The following is a 13,528-nucleotide window of genomic DNA, read 5'->3' on the forward strand; positions in this document are numbered from 1 at the left end:
CCACCAAGGGCAGGAAGAGATAACTTCACAGTGAAGAAAAGGACTTGTTTTCACTGTGGAACACTTGGACACATTGCCAGAAATTGTCATAATCGCGCATACGTTCCATACTATGCACAAGGGTGGCAGAACGCGCCAAGGGGGAGATACTCCAAAAAAAAACCCCTCAAGGTCACGTTCAGACAATGTTGATTGGAACACACAGAAGGCCAAGAATCAATCTTCCAAGGCCAAGAATCAAAATCCCAAGGGCAATAAGGGAATGTCGACCAAGAAGTCCAATCCAGGAGATGCTCCCGTGAAGCCAAAATCAAAGTCATCTCAACGGCCGACATCAAGTTCAAAAGCAAGTACTGAGCCACCCATCGGATCAAAAAAGAAATGGGTTAAACCCAACTACAAATGGGTTCCAAAGGCTCAATCTCCCAAATCAACTAACGATTCTAATATTTCTATGTCTTCTGTTTGTGATAAACAGGACATGTCATGGGAGAGAGTAACGTGCAAGGATGACAAAGGTCGACCCCGTTTTGAAATGGACTGGGTTCTAAAGACCAACTAATCCCGCTCTGTATCAGATCAGTTATGGAGGCATATCATCAGACTTCGGTTTGTTGGTAGTGACTGCTCCTGGCATATGATTGGGGACATCTCTCAACTGTACAACACTCAGAACATTATTTGAGAGTATGTGTCCTTTTGCGGGAAAGGAAGAAAGGAAGAGATCACAAATGGGGTTAGTGCTTAATGATATGAAGAATTTTCGGATCTGTTTTGAGATTATGCTTGTTGTTCTCAGACCTTCTGAATGCAGATTCAATCGGTGAATTACGGTTTGCGTTTTCTTCTCTATACTCCTGAGTTTTTCTTAAGCTGATTCGCTTTAAAGACTAATTTTTGTTTTAGAATAGTTTAAATTTGCACATTTACTTTCGTTTCTCTCCTATGCATAAATTTAGGGGGGGGAATAAAAACAAAACAAAAATTAGAAAAGTTTCAAAAATCCAAAAACATTACAAAATCAGAAAATCCAAAATAATAATAATAATAATAATAATATGGTGTAAATGAAATGTGCTTGAGGGAGATGTTTTAGGAAGTGATATTATCAAGTGATAACAGGCAACCTGAGTCTGCATAACGTACCTAAATTTGAAGGGTCTATGCTCTGGTTTGATGCATCGGTAGGCACGAAAAATTTTAAATGGACTTGACTAGGGAGATTTGAACTTAGGAAATTTATAGACTTGACAAATCTTGACCTAGTTAGATCCATTCAGCCTGACAATACGATGCTCGGGTAGGTTGGGCAGGGAGATATACATGAGAATCTACCCGTCACATTAATTGAACCCGTACTTGGAATCGTGGCTTAACTTTTCCTCGATGTGCGGATTCTGTCCTTAATTCCGGTTGGATGGGGAGACTGGTAAATTCCAGTAAATTAGGTCTGTACAATATCATTTTCTTTCTTTTCTGTCTGTTAGCCATATGTTGTCTCCTTTGCGCGACTTCTAATCCGACCTGGTACACAACATATGCAACTCTATTTCTCTACAGGCTATATATATGTGAAATACTTCTTATCTGTTAGCCATATGTTGTCTCCTTTGCGTGACTTCTAATCCGACCTGGTACACAGCATATGCAACCTTCTTCTTCTTAACCCCTCTGAAGTAGTAAGTAATAGAATTCCTAATCTCTTCTCTCTCTGAATGGTTGTCTACTCACCCGGTGTAAAAAGTACTCTGGAAGTTCTTGATGGCTGGGGCATATCAGGAAGCGGGAAGCACGTTCCAGTATAGTTAAAATTAAACTCATACAGATTGTCTGTAGATCTCGCTGCTCAATTTAGGTGGACAACAATATCCCTGGTCGTCGTCAGATGAATGGACCTTAAGATATAGTATCTAAGAAATTAGGATCAGATATAAATTTTAGGTTTTTAAGTTCATCATGTCTTGTAACAAATAGTATGTCCTAAATCTGTCACAAATTTTTCGTGTTTAAGTGGAGCACAATACCGACGATCGATTAGACAAAGATGTGAATATGGAAGGTACCGACAAGTGGATAAAGGGTGTCTAAAAACTTTGATCCCAAATCACTCTTAAAGTTAGATATCATTTTTATTTTTGTTAAATTTGTCATAGTTTCTTCTAATTTAAATATTAGGGGAGAAATAAAAATTAAAAATAATGAAAATAAAAAAAAATCAAAAAAAAATCTTAAATCACAGAAAAATAAAAAAAAAATTAAAAATCCAAAAATAGTGTTATTTCTGTTTTATTTCTTCTTCAGAAAAATCAAAAATCCAAAAATACTTTTGTTTCTATTTTAATTTGTGTGCTAAGTTTTCTTTTAGTTTTGTTCTGTCTTGAAAAGTGATTTCAGGTATAGATAAGACTCATGGAGTTTGTGTTGAAGATTTCTGAGCCAAAGCCTCGTCCGTGAGCATCGAAGAATTCGCATTCAAAGGAGCAAGAAATGAAGATTATTCTTTCAACATTCAATCCTTCAACCCCAGAAGCAAGGTGAAGCTGCAATTGAAGATTGTGTGACGGATTGCATTGAAGCCTCCTCAATCAGTCTACTGCTATCTATGAACCTACTGAAGTGATCTAGAAGTTTAGTTCTCTCTGATGTTCTCTCTGAAGATTCTCAAGCTGAAAGCGTTATCATTCAAGAATCAATACGTCAAGCCTCCTCACCCAATGTGCGTTCAATGCCAAATTCTGAAGAAAACCTCAAGTTCTCAAGATGAAGTCATTCATTGAAGATTCATATGTTCATCCTGATGCTGTGAAGAAATCGAAGGTTAAAGCTGAAGCCAAGCTTCCATTGAAGATTAACAAGAAGAGCCAGCTACTTTTTAGGGGGAGCTTGTTGGGTCAATTAAGAAAAGAAAGTTATAAACCAAGGGGGAGATGGTTGGGTCAAAATATGGTTTATACTTTACTTTTCTAGGCAGTTGTATTTTTTCTGTAATATTTATGAGCTTACAGTCTAGTTTACGGTCAGGTCATGTTTACGGTTGAGTTTACGGCTGTAAACACCTTACGGACATAAACTCATTTACGGCCCATTTGTTTCCGGCCCATACTCCCTTGTATAAATAGAGGTGTTAGGGTGTGAGGAATAGATTCATGAGCAGTAGAGAGTTTTCGGCCAGAGAGAAACAGGAGCTTTTATGTGTGTGTGAATCTCTTGTATCCGGATCATAATTCATATCAATACATACAAGATTCATATTATTCTTCTTCTCCTTCTCTTATATTTGATCTGACATCATCCGTTTGATTGGGATTCCGCACAATTAAACGGATTTGATTGATACACAGGAAAATTAGGGACTTACAGTGGTTCTGGATCCAAGACCTCTTCTTCAAGCCAATCAACTCCTATTTACTTTAGCTCCTTCAAAATGCACCAAAAATGAACACCCAAGGTTCTTCACAAGCTTACACACTCAAAAAATGGAAGATGATACTTGATTTTAGGGTTTCTGGACAAATAAGGTTGGTAAGGAGGCCAACCAATGGACTTAAGGCCTTTAAATAGGGTGCAACACCCTAAAAATTAGGGTTTCCTTCCTAGCTGTCAACACGCTGAGTTGAGGCACCTCAACTCATTGTGTTGCTTCATTAAACCACACGGCCAAAAACATCTCGACACGCCGTGATGATGCTCCAACACGCCGAGTTCCAAAAAGAAAACTTAAGCAACTTGGAATCAACTTCATACGGAATCTCAAGCGTTACAAAAGCATTGGGATGTCATCGTCGATACAAAAACATAAACATAAACAAACCTTACATTAATTTACACTAATGATATACATCTCCTTGAATCTCTTAGCATAATGTATCTTTAATATTGCTTCCTGTGATACAATAAATTGAGTGGTTCAGGTTGGGAAACCTGGTGAGTACATAAGGTTATCAACCCACAATAATATAGTTAATTTGTTTCTTCACATATTTCATGTCAAACAATTAACCAGATTACCCATCCCCATTTTCTTTATTTATTCTTCCCTAAAGATTTATCCTAAGGGTCATCTCCTACATCGTATTTACTTCTCATCGCCTTACATCGCATTTCCTAATATGTTTGTTCCTATGGACTTTTCCAAAGGATCATCGCCTGCATCGCATACACAGTGCTGATTTAGGGATTACTTCCCTAATACGTGTCTAGTAATGGTTCGAGTATCAACGCATAAATACGTAGTTACTACATCGCCTGAACTCGTAATTCATCACCTACAGGTTATGATCCTGCTAGAGTTTCCACATGACTATTTAGATTAGTCAGTGGTCGCCATCTATACTCTGGTAGATGACTACATCGCATCATCGCATGTCAAGACTATGGCATCTCCCAATCATCTCTCATCTCACATCACCTATTTATCATAACCTAGTTGTCATCACCTATCTATCATCGCCTATCTCTCATCACCCGTCGCTACCCAATATTTATTTCACTACTAGAAAAACAGCCTTTTACGACACGCAAAACACGACGCTCTTTGATTTATGTTACGCATTAGAGACCGACATTAAAAAAGTATTATCTCTTCAAAAATTTTAAGGATTTAGGTCGCGCATTACTGAGTGCCCTTAAATTAGTGTCTCATGTAAAAATATTAAAAACATGGAAGGTACTTGTGCATCGTCTGTGAATGTCGTTTTATATTTTTTTAAGAAACGCGCGTGTCGGAGGGAAAATGAAATCCCCAAATTTTTTAAACCCCCACCTTCTTCTCCCTCGTCTCCACCCCTCATCCACATCCACTACCTCCAATCCTCATTTCCTCTTCTAGCCTCAAACTACGGCGATGCACCTTCCTTCTCGAATAATGCTTCATTTACCACCATCGTCCGATTATGTGAGCCCAAGGAATTGACGGAGACGAAGAAGATTATGGATCAATTGCTTCACATCATGTTTAAGGTTAAGGGTTTGAGATTTCTTCCAAATCGACCCTCACACCAAATGGTTCGATCTCCTCTCTTTTTACCTTGTTCCTTCTACTGATGCCTCCACCTTCTACCATCGATGTTGATCTTTGAATTAGCAACAAGAAGCCCTAGGGCCTCCGCCTTCACCCACCTCCAGCGCCTCCAACAAGAAGCCCTAGGTCCCCCGCCTTCACCCACGTTCTCACATGTTAAAGACACGTCATCCCAAAATTGGAAAAACTAGGGCTTTTGTGCTTTGGATCTCACAGGAAACAAGTTTTCCTCGTCCCCACCTCGCCCATCCAAATTCCTTCTTCTTCAAATGATTAAATGTTCTTACCTCTCAACCGTACCTGAATCAATATCTATGTCTCTCTTGTGTCTATTCTCTCAATATCTCACGCTCTTTTCTATTTACAGCCAGAGTTTGAGAGCGAAAAGAAAAAAAAGGAAGAAAGAAAAGATGTGCCTATTCTTCCTTTTTCTTCCTCTGGTTTGATTACAACCCTTTTTCTCCCTTCTTATTATTTTTTTTCGATTTGCAGGTGATTGTTTCACTGGAAATCAACTTTTTTTCCCTAACCTTATAGTCCCTCAGTGCAAGCTTGGTAGATTGAAGAATTGGCTCAACTTGCGGATTCGATGCGGCAGGCTGTGGCTTTGCTTAACGATGAAGATGTTGATGGAAATTCATCGTCTTCTTCAAAACGCCCTTCCACATTTCTTAATTTTGTTGCTCTTTGCAATACCGTAAGTTTGTCTTACATGAGCTCTTTTGATCCGACTACTTGCTTTTGTGTTGATTGACTAAGTCAGTGGATCTCTCGATATGTTTTTGTTGCGATCCCTATTTTTGATGGATCTTTTTCTAAATGTAGTTGGGAACTATTTTTGCTTAGATTCCAATTTAGCATATAGGTGATTCAAAACTATTGCTTGCAGCAGAAACTCATCTACTGTTGCTTAATGCCATATGTAGAAGTATTAATTTGCATTATGCTTTCTACTAGATCAGGCTCCACTCATCAACTGCTAAGGGTCTACTGTTTAGCTAATCATGGAGCCAATCTGATCTTACTAGCCTACCCTTTTGCTTTTTTCAGGTTTACCAATTTATGGATCTTAAATAGTTCATTTCTAATTATGGGCTACCAATTGTTCAGAGTGCAGGTAAATCAGCAGTTTTGAACAGTTTGATTGGGCATCTTGCTCTGGTACGACCTTCATTTTTCTTTATTTTCATATTCAATCTGGACATAAATATACACTTTATGTTTTTTCTAATTCATTATGATAACAAAAGAAGTCATTTCAATTTTCAAATTAACTTGAGCAGCCAACTGGTGAAGGTGGTGCAACTCGAACGCCTATATGTATTGAATTAAAGAGGGATGGTAACTTAAGCAGCAAATCAATTGTACTGCAGATTGATAGAAAATCCCAACCTGTGTCTGCAAGTGAGTCCTCATGTCATACTTAAGGGCGTCAGCCAATTCGACACACACATACACACACATTTAGTAATAGGGTTCTATATATATATATATATATATATATATATATATATATATGTGTGTGTGTGTGTGTGTGTGTGATTATTGAATCTGAATGCTCTTTTTGTCCACCAACAGGTGCTCTTCGACACTCATTACAGGATAGGCTTAGTAAAGTTTCAAGCAAGAGTCGGGATGAAATATCTTTGAAGCTTAAAACAAGTTTGGGTGAGTCTGTTTGCTTAAAAATATCAAGAATTTGACAAATGCATCATAGTAATTCAGTTTCTTTTTATACCACTTAAGCTTGATTGTTTGTTTGCTTCATTTTTTTTAAAAAAAAATTCTATGTTTTTGACATATTCGAGATACAATTTAATTCCTTGTTTGATGTATTTCACCATTCCTAGGGGAGGGTGAAGGAATTCAATTCCATGGTATGCTACGTGTTGTGCAACAATCATTACTGGGGTCAATTTTGGCAAACATGTTGCTTGTTCTTGGATGCACGTTTTTCTGTGGAGGAATCTTTCTTCCTAAAAAGGAACAGGTTTTTTACAAGGTAAGTTAATTACTAAAATGAGGTCAAAGTTTCTTGAATCCTTTCAACATACTTGGATTTTTGATGAATACCGATTTGTTTGCAGCCAAATGTTGTGATGAGCTCAGGGTTGTTGTTAATGGCAGTGATGGGTCTGTTATTCCCTGCTATTCTTCACTTCACACACACTGAATTGCAATTTGGAAAGTCAGAATTGGCCCTTTCAAGATTTAGCAGTTGTGTAATGCTTATTACATATGGGGCCTACTTGTTTCTTCAGTTGACTACACAGAAGAATTCGTATTCACCAATCACTGAGGTTGGTGATTGGCATTTATACACCCTCCTTTTAGAAGAAAGCATATACTAGTAATAAAACAAAGCGAAATATTCAGCAAAGTCCCTATATTATGGGCTCATTAACATTATAGTAAGAAATATCATATGTCAGAAAAAGAGAAAGATTACATTAAGACTATATGCTCTTTATTAGAAAGAGAGAATACATTAAGATAATATGAGTGTCATGTAAGATGTCAGACAGAAATAGTAAGATAATATCAAGTGTCACAAAAAGAGAATACGATATGATTAAAGTAAGATAATAATCTGTCATTTTATGTTAAAGTTAAATAAATGACGTTAAGTTTCGTTTATTTAAATCTATATAAACACATTAGTTTTCTAATATTGATTTAGAAATATCAGGAAGATAGCCCAAAAGAAGACAATTCAGATGATGATGATGAAGAATCTCCTGATATTTCAAAGTATGAATGTGTTATCTGGCTCAGCATCTTGACACTCTTCATTTCCATTCTTTCAGAATATCTAGTCAACTCCATTGAGGTATCAGAATAATTATCTTAAACTAATAATCAATGAACCTATTTTCTAAAATATAGACATGATTTCCATTTAGAGGGTGCTTCTGTTGCAATGAATATCCCTATAGCATTTATCAGTGTCATCCTTCTTCCTATTGTTGGAAATGCAGCAGAACATGCAAGTGCCATCATGTTTGTCATGAAAGATAAGCTTGTAAGTTATTAGTCATTACAAGAATCATAATTCATTTTATTTAGTTTTTTAAATATTTTTAGTTACAATCTTTGCAGGATATCTCTTTAGGAGTCGCGATTGGCTCCTCAACACAAATATCTATGTTTGTTGTACGTGTTTTTTTCTCTGTATATTAAAAGAAAGGTTAATTTAAAGAAATAGCAACATAATTTAAACAAATACTAACTTTTATTTTAAAATTTTTGTGTTTGTAACTGCAGATTCCATTTTGTGTGGTTGTTGGGTGGATCATGGGGCGTCCTTTGGATCTAAATTTTCAACTTTTTGAGACAACAACTCTTATTATGACAGTTCTAGTAGTGGCTTTCATGTTGCAAGTAAGCCTCATATTCATATATTTTTACAAAAATTTGACTAAATTAAAAATTTCATTTAAAAATGGTTCTTTTATATATTTGTAGGATGGAACATCCAATTACTTCAAGGGAGTAATGCTTGTGTTTTGATATTTGATAGTTGCTGCAAGTTTCTTTGTACATATAGACCTTCTATCTATACGTAAGTTATAGCCATTGTTCTCTTTCATTTGACTTTTGACTAGACCTTTTTTCTTCTACATTGTTTATGGAACTAACTTTTGTCTCTGGTTTTGCTGAAGATAAACCTTAAAGCTTTGAATCCGTCATAAAGAGTTTCAAGTCAATTGTATGTTCTAGTTTGACTTTCCTTGATGGCATATAGTTATTATTATTGCATACTACTACTACCTTAACCGAGATGAATGGATTGCAGTGTTGCCTAGGGCTTTGGTGGCAGGATTTGTGAAAACAAATAAATATTTCCTTTTTGCTTTCGGTGATTTTATATTGAATGCATGTAGTATCACAGAGTTATAAGCAACTAGTTGGTTTGATTCCTTACTTATGGATTGTTATGAATTCAGTTCAATCATCAGGAACAAATATTACATTTGTGATTGTTGAAGGATCAGTTATAACCGTAGCTTCTGTTGGTGATTCACGTTGCATACTTGAGTATGAAGAAGGAGGCTTATATTATCTATAAGCAGATCACGCACTTGAATGCAGTCAAGAAGAATAAGTTATCAGATCTTATATTATGCTTTCTTTTTTTAGTCCTATTTCAGTATCTGATCATTTATATATTTTTTGTTTATTTTTGTAGGAGAGAGCGTGTACCTGCTAGTGGTGGTGAAGTCGGCCGGCTTAATGTCGGTGGTGGTGCACAGGTATGATATGGCTCTTTTAATCACATCACATATTTAATATTATTGAAAAATGGGTTTATTTATTTTTTATATTTAAAGAAAAATATAACTTGTTTAAACTTATTTTTTGGTAGATTGGTCCTTTGAGATGTTGGCCTCGTGGCTTGTGTTTGTCAATATCAATTGGAGATCTGGATGTTGGGGAATTCATTGTTTCCGTTCCTTATGTTAAACGACTTAATGTCGATCAGTTGTATTTTTGAAGGAATGGAATCCATCAAGAGAATTGGAATTGGAATTGGAATCAAATCTGAAGGACATGCTTGGAATATTTACAAACAAAAAAAAAATTAATACCAAGAAATCTATAATAAAAAATTTATTTTTCTTACTTTTGAAAAATAAAAAAGAAATAATATAATTTGTATGACATTAACTTTTGTGCAATGTACATTAACTTTTGTGCAATGTATTGTACTTTTTTTATATAGTATTTTATTTTCTATTATGAGACATGAAATTCAAATTTAATTTGAAAATCAGTAAATCTATAAATAATTTTTTTTAAAAAAAAAATTAAAATAACGATACGCAAAAATATGTGTCGTCTTCATTTATGACATGGCCTTTCTTGACAGGAGCATCTTTGATACGCATTGCGTGTCATAAACACGCGCGTCGTAAGGTTACGACACGCAAATGCGTGACGTGTTCCTTTATGACATGGCCTTCCTTGATACGCATTGTGTGTCATAACCGCACGTCATAAATGAGCGTCGTAAATGCGCGTCGTCTATAGACGACACGCAAAAGCGCGTCGTCTCTCTTTATGACAGGGCCTTCCTTGACGCGCATTTGCGCGTTGTCTGAGCGTTTTACGATGCGCAATGAGCGTCGTAAAAGGCTGTTTTTCTAGTAGTGTTTATAAATATATAATACTTATATGATTAAATCAGTTACACATCATCTCATAATTTGTTATCTAACACATAATATTCTTAGCACAAATAATAAGCACATAAGCATGCTTCATATCTATGTGTAAGATGAGAGTAACTGTGCACTCACTTGTTAAAGTGATGATTCGTAATTCGGACAACACTTCACTTCTAGCAATTGTCTTTTCCATTGACGTAACCTTGTGTCATTATCACTAAGTTTTAGTCTAATATTTACTGCGACTAATTATAGTTTAGATTCATCATTAACTCAAAGTCTACGTTCATGAACTATCAAGTAATTAACAACCAGGTAGGATCATATCAGAGGTAAGGTCCGTTTGGTATACGAAGTATACTGAAATCACACTTTAAACACATCACTAAATCACAGCCTAGACATCATCCCCGTAAATACATCAATCAATATAACAACTTGGAATCACTGATAAATCTTTTGTATAGATTCATAATAACGATAATGAACTTAAACATAAGTTATACTTAAAGTATGGTAAACCTAACTCACTTACAGGGGGGGTTTAGCGAGTAGTCGGGCTCTGCTCGAGCAGAACTTCTGAGTTGAAAGCTATTTTTTTCAGGGCCTTCTGGCACTCCGGGACTCGCTACTAACACCTAAGAGGTGTTAGAGAAAAGGTCTTAGGACCTTGGGGGGTTTGGGAGAGAATGGAGTTGAAAGGTATGAGGAATGAAGTGATTTGCGCCTTCTTTTTATATGTTGTGACTATGCTGAACATCGGGTGTTCCCTATCTGAACATTGGGCATTCATTGTCCACATGTCACCATTTGATGGCAACGCGTGGGGAAGAAGCAGTGGCTCAGATCGCGCCATGTGTCACTTACTGGTTACTCCAAAAACTAATTATCTTCTAAAATCTGTAACTTTCACCTACGAGCTCTATTTTTCACGTTCTTTATATCCACATGTAGACGGGATATACAACTTTCATTTAGAATCCTTCAGTTAATTTTGGATTTATTTTTAAAGTTATATTTTAACAGGCTTAGACAGTTAAAGTCCGTTAAAAATTCATAACTTTTTCATCCGATGTCCGCTTTCAACTGTCTTGATATCGTTGACTTCCTACTAGCGATATCTTCGATTCTCACTTGGGTTGTGTCGGCTAAAAATCGATCGATCTAAAATTCGATTTCCGGGCTGTATACTGTTATGCAAAATCTTAGAAAATTCATAACTTCCTCAAATGAAGTCAGATTTGGACGTTCTCTATATGGGCACTCTCATTTTAACATATACTACAACTTTCATTTAGATCGCTAAGGCTAAAAAGTATTTTGTCAAAAATTTACTTTTTACGATACGCGGAGCCGTGCCGGTTTTGTCGCAAAACTTCGACGGGTCATAACTTCTTCGTTATAAGTCGGATTTCAGTGTTCTTTATATATACGAAATCCTTTTGACATATACTATACTTTTGTTAAGATTATTTATCCAAAATAACCTCCTATCAAAAAGACATTTTTAATGCTTATTATCTATAAATTGACTAGCCCGAATCTGCGGGCGTTACAATTATCTCCCCCTTATGATGATTACGTCCTGGAATCATCAAAGAGATAGGGCTTGTATAATGACTCCATATGTTATCTCTTCATCCTAGGTAATAACCGTAACTCTTATGTCCTTTTAAATGATTATTAACCCGTGGACTTCTTAACTGCTGGCGTTGCTCAATCTTGCAACCGTTCTTCGTACTATGTTAGACTTTCAATTGTAACCATCGAGTTACAAACTCGATCTTTATTGGAGACTCCTGCTCCTTCGTAAATAGACTTTACATCAATTATTGTAACAGATCGATGGGTCATGTTCTAATGACCTCTCATCCTATGATGCAATGCTTAGACTTAGGTCTTTTTGATTCAGATTCCAGAATGGAATATACCTTCCTTCATGTTCTAATGTGATATAATCACATTCTAGCATGTAACACTTCTAGCTACTAGCTTTTTACTTTCACGGAGATCGTGATACTTCTATTGATCGCTCTGATTATCTTGCACTTTAATCTTCTGGCTTAAGTTGGACGCTGCATCGAACTTGGTTCTCTAAACCACGTAACACACTCATCTTAGTCGGACTCGATTTGATATGATCACTAGGTTCGGAATATCAATCATCTTCTTAGTCATTACCGAACGATGATAACGACAGATACGAACAAAACATAATCAATTACTAATTCCTTGTTAACCTTGTGACTTTCCTTGATCCAAGTGCGAGTCCTGTGCTTCCGGTAGTATAGGCCTCTACTACCTTTCACACCTACTCATAATCGTCCCAAGTATTGCCTCTCAGTTCTCCAAGTCACCATACAAGAATTTCACATAGTCATTTAACACATATGAATGTGTCCAATAATTATAAAAAATTCCTTAGACTCTACTAGGACTTCTTCCATGCGTATCTTCAATCATCAATTCTGCTTCAACTCGGTTGGTGGTGGACATGCCAAACGATATGACAACTTTAGGAATTACACCAATCATTCTATCATCTCACCGATCAAATGTGTACATTCATACATACCATACTCCTCTATACATATTGCTATTTTTGTTGGATTAGTGTCTAAGTCCATAACTATTTTGGTATGTACTTGACCCGATGGTGCATGGTCCTTTTGGGTTGCCTTCACCAAAGCAACTTGATAGGATGAATTATGGAGAGAAAGGATTAAATATGATTTATTAATATATTATGGTAATAATATATTAAAGGAGAAATCATATTTTTTTAATTAATATTAGTCAATAATTAATTTGTAATTAGTTTTGTGACTAAAAGAGATTAATTAAACTTAAGGGACTGGAATTGTAATTATAAGATAATTGCAATTTGGGCCATGGATTGCCTTGTATCAAGGGTTGGATGAATTCTTATGGGAAGCCCATAAGGAAATCGTCCAAGGGCTTGATTAAAGGAGTCTATGGGTTGCTTAGGGCTTAAGCAACCAAATTAGGGTTTCCTTGTTAAATAACCCTAATAGCCTCACTATATAAAGATCCCTTAAGGACCAAAAACGTGGACAAGCTTCTTGCTAGGGTTTCACACGAGTTTTGGCAGCCTCTAACCTCTCTCCTCTTCATCCTCTTGCTTATGGTGTTTGTGAGCCATTAGAGGAGTGACACTTGTGACTCTAAGCCTTCCAAAGTCAATTCAAGGAGGAATTGGGATTGTTATTGCTACATAACAATCAAGGTAATATCTTAAACCTAATTATATGTTAATATTGATTTCCATATGCTAGAATTAGGGTTTATAGTCTTGGATTCAAAGCATGTACAATAGAGA

General features: G+C 36.1%; 1 pseudogene; it reads left to right on the forward strand.

Moving 5' to 3' along the window:
* The first annotated feature begins 6,726 nt into the window (after nt 1–6,726).
* LOC111908168 (vacuolar cation/proton exchanger 5-like) lies at nt 6,727–9,515 on the forward strand (annotated as a pseudogene).
* The last annotated feature ends 4,013 nt before the right edge of the window (nt 9,516–13,528 follow it).

The sequence above is a fragment of the Lactuca sativa genome, chromosome 7 (genome assembly GCF_002870075.4).
Source record: "Lactuca sativa cultivar Salinas chromosome 7, Lsat_Salinas_v11, whole genome shotgun sequence".
NCBI lineage: Eukaryota > Viridiplantae > Streptophyta > Magnoliopsida > Asterales > Asteraceae > Lactuca > Lactuca sativa.